Source organism: Bos indicus x Bos taurus, chromosome 1 (assembly GCF_003369695.1).
Source record: "Bos indicus x Bos taurus breed Angus x Brahman F1 hybrid chromosome 1, Bos_hybrid_MaternalHap_v2.0, whole genome shotgun sequence".
Classification (NCBI taxonomy): domain Eukaryota; kingdom Metazoa; phylum Chordata; class Mammalia; order Artiodactyla; family Bovidae; genus Bos; species Bos indicus x Bos taurus.
In genome coordinates this window covers 141,354,076-141,362,161 of record NC_040076.1, presented here as the reverse complement: position 1 = coordinate 141,362,161, position 8,086 = coordinate 141,354,076, and the positions used below count along the sequence as shown (strand labels likewise).

At 49.9% G+C, this 8,086-nt stretch overlaps 1 pseudogene; it reads left to right on the top strand.

Moving 5' to 3' along the window:
* Window positions 1-4,409: 4,409 nt before the first annotated feature.
* Window positions 4,410-5,161, top strand: LOC113895468 (annotated as a pseudogene).
* The last annotated feature ends 2,925 nt before the right edge of the window (window positions 5,162-8,086 follow it).

Sequence of the window (8,086 nt, the reverse complement as noted above, 5' to 3'; positions counted from 1 at the left end):
TTGCCCCTCAGTGGCAATATGGCTGCAGGGGTTCCAGGAATCACATACTCCTAGGCAACACCCAGTGCAGGGAGGGGCAGGTGGCAAAGGGCTTCTATTCTCACAGCTCTTGTGTCACCTTGTCCAGAAGCCGTTGGCAACTTCACCTTCCTGATCACTCACAAAACAGAGTCACACAGCCACTGTCAGACACTCAAGCATTTTAAGGAAAAGGAAACAGGTGCAGGGAGCTTCCTGAAGTGTCTGCTCTCTGCGGCGGGTGGCCTGTGTCCCCTACCACACTCATGTGCATACGTACACACTCACATTTGGTCCAAGCAGTTCTGAAGGGGTGAGGTTAACCCCTTCTCAGGAGTGGACACCCCCGCAAGAACTGAATCAATCAGGACTTCCCCTTCCCCAGGCCCTGGGGAATGAGCGAGGGGTGGGCTCTGAGATCCTGCCCCACACTTTACTTTTCTTTTAAAAATATTTATTTATTTGGCTGTGCCAGGTCTTAGTTTTGGCGTGTGGCATCTTCAATCTTCGTTGAGGCATGTGAGATATTTAGTTGTGGCATGTGGGATCTAGTTCCCTGACCAGAGATCAAACCCCGGCCCCCTGCACTGGGAGCATGGAGTCTTGGCCACCGAACCACCTGGCACAATCTGGAAGGAGGTGCCCACTGCATTTAGCCAGTGGCCAGGACCTAGCTGGAGCTTCAGGATACCCACTCTTTTTTTTTTTTTTAAAGTTTGAAGTCTTTTATTGAATTATATCAAAAGTACAGAGAGTTATTTTTTTGTTTGTTTGTAATTTTAAGGTTAATATGGAAATAAGTGAAAAATGAACTCTATGATGTCTGGATCAACTACCTGAATTTGTGAAGTGAATAACAAACATGCAATTATCATTTTATTGGCTGACTTTGGCCAACAAGTGAAAAACACATCATTCTTTTAGATGACTGCTGTGGGATGTGTGTAGGTAATAAAGAGTGTATCAGATTACAGAGTGACAGATTTATAGCAGAAGCACTGATTACAATGATGGATGTCTCAAATGGCAGAAGGAGCATTTTGCCAGGAGATGCAGAGGAATGGGCTTTGCATGAAGACAGCCTCCTAGAAGGGTGCCTACCCCCCACCCCCAACCCCGTGGCTTGCGTGTGGGACCACTCAGCTCCTGATTTCCTGCAGACAGTCTGCAGAGGCACCCGGAGAGGACAAGTTCTCATTTGCTTATAGCCTTGCAACTCTTTCCTAAGGGGATGGATACACGCCCTTTCCTTAAAAAAAAAAAAAAAAAAGAGGTTGTAATCCACGCCTGGTCTTGTGATCTTCGTTTTCCTTTTGGGAAGAAGTGGAAGTTTTGTCAGGGAATATGCTTCTGTAGCCGATGTTAGTGGCGTTCCTACTGCACATGTGCCCCTTGGTGGGTGCAGTTCAGCCTCTCCACCAGAGCATCCTGAGTCTTCCTTGTCTCCAGGTGGGTAGCAGCCTTTGCACCTGGCAGGGCGGTCCCCTGTACAGTCCTCTCATCCAAAGTAGCCGATTCGTGAACTGCCTTTGAACCACTCTTTCCAGTCACTGCTCTCATCACAGCCCCATTTCTCCAGGCACTGACCCTCATCAGCCCCTCAAGACTCCCTCTTGAGGGTTAATGATTCACATGGCCTGGGGCTCACAGCTGCCAAAGTCCACTCCGTCCCCTCCCCCATGCTGGCAGAATCTGCCCTTTGGTCTCAGGTGCCAAGGAGGAGAGAGTAATTGTTACTGGAGTCATTAAAATGTTTTCTGTGAAGTAGATGTGAGTTGAAAAAATTAGAAAATAGAGAAAAGTATAAACAAGGAAATAAAACCATCTGTAAGCCCACTAACCAGAGACAAGGGCTATTAACAATTTAGTGTATTTCTGTCCAGGTTATTTTACCTGAGTATAACTCAGCATCCCACTAGGTATACAGAAACCCCTCTAAATGTTTAAAGCATGGTATTTAATGGTATTTAATGTGAGGAATAGCCCAGCTGAGAGCCCATGAGAGCCAGTGGTAAGATTCAGAACACCCATTAAATGTGAATTCGAGATAAACACAAATAATTTGTTGGTATAAGTATATTGTATGCGATATCTGTTTATCTGGCATCCAAGCGCAAGTTTAACTGGGCATCCTGGTTTTGTTTTTTGCCCTGTGTAGGTTTGAATGAGAACCAAAGCAGGCAGTTCTGAGGATGTGTGGCTCTTCCTCGTCCCACTACATGCATATGCACGCGTGCACACACACGTGCACACGCTCACACACCATGGCAGGGCCCCCTGCAAGTCTTCCTCCAGGGCACTCCCTCTACTGATGTCCTGGCACGGTGTCAACAAAGCACATAAAACCAAGTCAACCTGGGCCTGGCTCACGAGGGTGCGGGCAGCCCTGCATTCTGACCCTCACGCCTGCTGTGTGGATTTTGCTGAGATGCCAACCCCCCTGAGCCCTGGGGTCCTCCTCTAAAAATGGGGCCCACACATGCTTGCCCTGCAGGATCCTGGACGGTCAATAAAATACCACAGAAGGAGCCCCAGCCTCATAGCAGGTACGGAATAAATGGGTGTTTTCATCATCTCACACCCAGTTTGCATTCATTTGGGAGGGCCGGTCAGGAAGACCCCACCACCAGCTGGGGGTCAGCTGGTGACTGTAGGGAACAATCTGGGGCCTTCCATGGCTTCAGAGAGGAGTGCTTCCTGCCTCCGTGAGTCAGTGGAGGCAAGGTGGCCTCCCCCATCCCCGCCTGCCTCCGACTGCTCTCCACGGCCTCCCCTGCTGGCTGAGGCCTGGTTCCCAGGACCCAGACTCAACTGCAAGGGCCTGCCCACTCGCTTATTACAATCTCTGCCCCTGCAGTGAAGGAATGTCGTGGGGGACTGGTATGCCCAGCGCCTCCTGTGCCCTGTCCCCCGGGTTCCAGCTGCTGCTGTGGGAGCAGGTCTGGGGGAACCCTGTTCACTTCCTGCCCCTGGCTTCTCCTCGTGGAGCCTACCTGGCATGCAGATGGTGCCGGGAGATGTGGGAGTGACTGCTTGAATATGGGAGCCGGGGGGGGATGGGCAAGGCTGCTCCCTGTCTGACCTCACCTGACAACTCTGAAGCTCTGGGGCCCAAGTCCTCATGACCCACCTCCCCTGTGTCTTGCAGTGTATTTCCTCCTCCAGTTTCACCTTCTTCCTCCCCTTGCTGGGGCTCTCTGGGGCCCTCTCCTAACAACGCCTGCCCGCGGGCCCTCTTTCAGGCCCTGCACAGGGGAGCCAGGTGCTGACGACTGCTCCTGGCCAGCCTGGGGGGCGCCTTCCCAAAGGACACAGGAGGACGCCAGAGAGAAACCTGGAAGAGGAGGTGGACTGCGAGGATGGATCAGCCGTGATCCTGCTGAGCCCGATTTTGGGAACAGATGGTGTTGCCTTGACACTCAGATGTCTCCATTTCTAACCAGAGTCTAGCAGGCTGAGACCCCTGCCATCCCCAGGCTGCTTCTGAACAAAGGCACTCAAAGCGTCATGTGATTCTTGAGTCATGTCAGCACAGGGAGGACGGATGGGCCGCAACGGACAGCCTTGTCTGTGTTTTCTCCGGTACCAGGTTTTAAGGTTGAGGCTTCCTAGCCTCAGAGGCCAATACCTCCAAAGCCTGAGACCTGGCTGGCAGCCTCATGGGCTGTGAAACATGGATGGTGCTGCTGAAAGGACCCGCTGCATTGCAGACGGTAACAGCATGCTCCATCCACAGAGCCAGGAACAGGCCACGTGTAACCTTGAACCAATGCTTCTCTTCTCCTGGGAAAGTCACTAGGGCCCACCTGCCAGGGGTTGGGTCTCCCCAGGCCTGTGCCCCGGGAGCCAGATGCTCTTCCAGGGCCCATGACCTACTGCCCCACCTGAAACTTGACCCAGACTGGATGGACTTCAGACCCCAAACACTTTTGAGACAAATCACAAAAAGTCATCAGCCAACAAAGGTCCATATAGTCAAAGCTATGGTTTGCCCAGAAGCCACGTACGGACGTGAGAGTTGTGACCGTAAAGAAGGCTGAATGACAAAGAATTGATGCTTTTGAACTGTGGTGTTGGAGAAGACTCTTGAGAGTCCCGTGGACAGCAAGGAGATCAAACCAGTCAATCCTAAAGGAAATCAACCCTGAATACTCATTGGAAGGACTGATGCTGAAGCTGAAACTCCAATATTTTGGCCACCTGGGATGGGATGGCCCACCTGGGATGGGAAGAGCTGACTTACTGGAAAAGGCCCTGATGCTGGGAAAGATTGAAGGCAAAAAGGGAAGGCAGAGGATAAGATGGTTAGATAGTATCACTGACTCAATAGACCTGAGTTTGAGCAAACTCTGGGAGATAGTGAAGGACAGAGAAGCCTGGCGTGCTGCAATCCACAGGGTCACAAAGAGTTGCACATAACTTAGCAACTGAACAACAACAGAAAAACAACTTCTTCAGGTAATGTTCTCACCACTGCATCTTTGGCACCATCAGGGTTTGTACTCTGGCTTTGTATTTTAATTCTTTTGCTCTGTCTGCCCTGCATGTTTCATGGGTACAAACCACAAAAATGAAGTGGGCATGCCTGGAGCAGGCTAGGCTTCTCCCCACATCTTCCCACATGTCTCTCCTCCCTCTCCCACCTCTGCTCCTCCAGGAGAAGCTAGTGCTATGAATTATTTATGTGATCCCCCAAAGACATGTTGGGGTTCTTATCCCCTATATCTCAGAACATGACCTTATGGGGATTCAGGGTCTTTATAGAGGTGATCAAAAGAAAATGAGGCATGGCAGGCGCCATGTCGGGCCTCGAAGGAGGCAAGAAGCAGCCCCTGAAGCAGCCCAAGAAGAAAGCCAAGAAGATGGATGAGATGAGTTCCAGCAGATACAGAAGGAGGAGCAGAAGAAACTCTAGGAACTAAAAGCGAGGGCTGTGGGGAGAGGCCGCTTGACCACAGGTGGAATTAAGAAATCTGGCAAAAAGTAAGCTGTTCCTTGTGCCTAAGGCAATGGCGATCCTTCATTCCGTTCTTGTTTAAACACCTGGATGTCCTGCCATGACGTCTGTTGCCACCTAGAGCTGATAATAGAAGGAAGCGTTGTCTTGGAACCTATTGTCCATTGAATAATAAACTTGTGTGAAAAAAAAAATCATACGCTGGCTCATCTTGTCTTTAGTACTTCTCAGCCATTCCTACCTTAGCTGTGAGACACACAAAAACCCAGCCCAGAATATTCCTGCCAGAGTGTTCTTTAGTCTTTGTTCTATCCTGAATTCTACACCACCTGGAATTAACCAATTTATTTGCAAAAAGGGGCTTCCCAGGTGGCATAGTAATAAAGAATCTGCCTGCCAATGCAGGAGATGTAAGACATGGGGGTCTGATCCCTGGTTGGGAAGATCTCGTGGAGGAGGAAATGGCAACCCGCTCCAGTATTCTTGTCTGGGAAATTCCAGGGACAAGAGAGCCTGGTGGGCTACAGTCCATGGGATTGCAAAGAGTCAGACACAATTGAGCAACAGAGCACAGCAACATAGCAGCCTTTTAGAAAAATGAAAGAAAATGAGGCATTGTGTGGACCCTACCCTGATATGACTGGCATCCTTAAAAAAGGGAAAATTAGACAGACAGCTACAGAGGGAGGCAGTGAGAAGACACAGGAGAAGACGTCCATGTGACTGGGTGATGCATCTGCCAGCCAAGGATGGCAAGGATGCTGGCAGGGGCCAGGAAGGACCCTCCCCTGGAGACTTCAGAGAGAGCGTGGCTCTTTTCGTGCCTCAATTTTGGAGTTCGAGTCTCTAGAGCTAAGAGTAAGTTTCTGTGGTTCGAGCCCCAGTTCGGGGTGCTTTATCTTTCTAGTAGTAGTGTACGGATGTCAGAGTTGGACTGTGAAGAAGGCCGAGCGCTAAAAAATTGATGCTTTTGGACTGTCGTGTTGGAGAAGACTCTTGAGAGTCCCTTGGACTGCAAGGAGATCCAACCAGTCCATTCTGAAGGAAATAAGCCTTGAATATGTAGTGGAAGGACTGTGCTGAAGCTGAAGCTCCAATATTTTGGCCACCTAATGCAAAAAGTTGATGCATTGGAAAAGACTCTGATGCTGGGAAAGATTGAAGGTGGGAGGAGAAGGAGGCAACAGAGGATGAGATGGTTAGCTAACCTCAGTGACTCAACGGACATAAGTTTGAGCAAACTCTGGGAGATAATGAAGGACAGGGGAGCCTGGCATACTGCAGTCCATGGGGTCTGAAAGTGAGACATGACTTAGTGACTAAACAACAGCAACAATATTAAGGCAGTCACAATAGGGGGAGTTAATTCATCAGACATGGGGGAAGAAAGCTTTTTAAATAGTACGTTGATCAAGGGGTAATATTATACCTGATTTTATGTTCTCATTTATGAAATGGTTGCACACCAACCAGGACTTTTTGAGAAACTGAATATACTTTCTTTTTTATTGGTTTTTGTTTTTTTTTTTTAATTTTTTAAACTTTGTGATGGGTGCTTGTCTCAGTGCTTGGGCTCTTTTCTAGTTGTGGCATGTAGGCTTAGTTACTCCGGGGCATGCGGGATCTTAGCGCCCCAACCAGGGATTGAACCAGTGTCCCCTGAATTGGAAGGTGGGTTCTTAAACTTTGGACCTCCAAGCCCCGAGAAACAGTATATTTTTAAAACTTACAAGGTTCGCTTGGTAAGAACTTGTCTCACAAAAGGAACTATCCCTTTGTAGACCAATTTTGTAGACTTGTTTTATCTACATTGTCATTCATTTGGTCTTTTCAGAAATAAGAAACATGTGATTTAAATGTCACAGAATACGAAAAAAGTGTGAGGCTAGCTCCTCTCCCATGTTGGCACCATGGTCCTGCCTGACCTACCTCTGGAAAGCGTTTGGAGCTGCAGTGTGAGATTCAGGGGCCTCAGTCCTGTTCAAAAAGCTCCCCTTTGCCGCGGGCAGGCTGCACAGGGAAGACTAGGAAAGTCACCATGATTTCCCTTGTCATCTGTGCTGCTGCCTGCTGTGGAAAATGTGATGATGTTTATTGATTCTGGCTGCAGACTGGGACTATTTTTAGCAGCTGGACTGGCCTATAGTAGGCCCAGGGACATCCTCTGCATGGGGTGGGGGCAGGGCAGGGCCCTCCTGGAGCCGCCCCATGGAGCCAGAGGAGGAACAGTACCCACGTGCTCTGGCACCTTCCTCGGCAGCCTGTGCTCTGCGTGAGCATCCCCAACGTGGGCTGAGTGAGTCACCTTCCTAACTGTGCTTGGCAAACACCTGGAAGGCTGTTGTACTGGAAGTGAGCGGAGGGGCTTGGACCCTGCCACACTCTGATCCTCTGATTCTGCCTGGTACTGGGCTCTGACCCCCTGGCACACTGTTGGCCAAGGGCGAAGGTCTGAAGGAAGCATGCCAATTTCTGTCTTCCTCTGCAGGCCCCCGCTGCACATGGAGACCTTGCACCCCTCCTTCAAGTGGTCTCGTGAAATGGACACAGTCCGAGTCTGAACCAGAGCTCGCCTTCATGATGGTGGCTGTGGTCCCTTGGCTGGCATCAGGCCCTGTGGGTGGGGGCCACACTGTCCCCAGGTGGGAACTCAATGTCCCTCCCCAGCGGGAGCTGCCCTTTCCCAGAGGGTGTGGACCACAGGCATCCTGTCCTCCCTCCTCATTTCCTGGCCTGGAGAAGACCTGAGTCAGTCCACGAAGCTGGTGGAGGAGGCTGCCTTTTGCAAAGAAACATAGATGCCAAGCAAGGTGACTGCTGCCCAGGACCGCCTCTAGAGAGGGCGTGGCCTAACCTCCTGCAGATCGTAGACTGTCTGTACCAGGGCTTTGAGATCATCAAGGGTGACGTGTGTCCAGCCTGTCACTTGGAAAAAGTCTGGGAGGGAGAATCCTCTTGGATAATGTCCTGCAGGACGTTGACTCAGGACCGTGACTGTTCATCTTCTCAAGGACTCAAAATACAGTTAGAGAGTGCATTTCCCATGTGTATGTGACTTCAACTTATATATTATTATTTTTTAGAAAGTAACAGAAATATTTTATTTTGCTA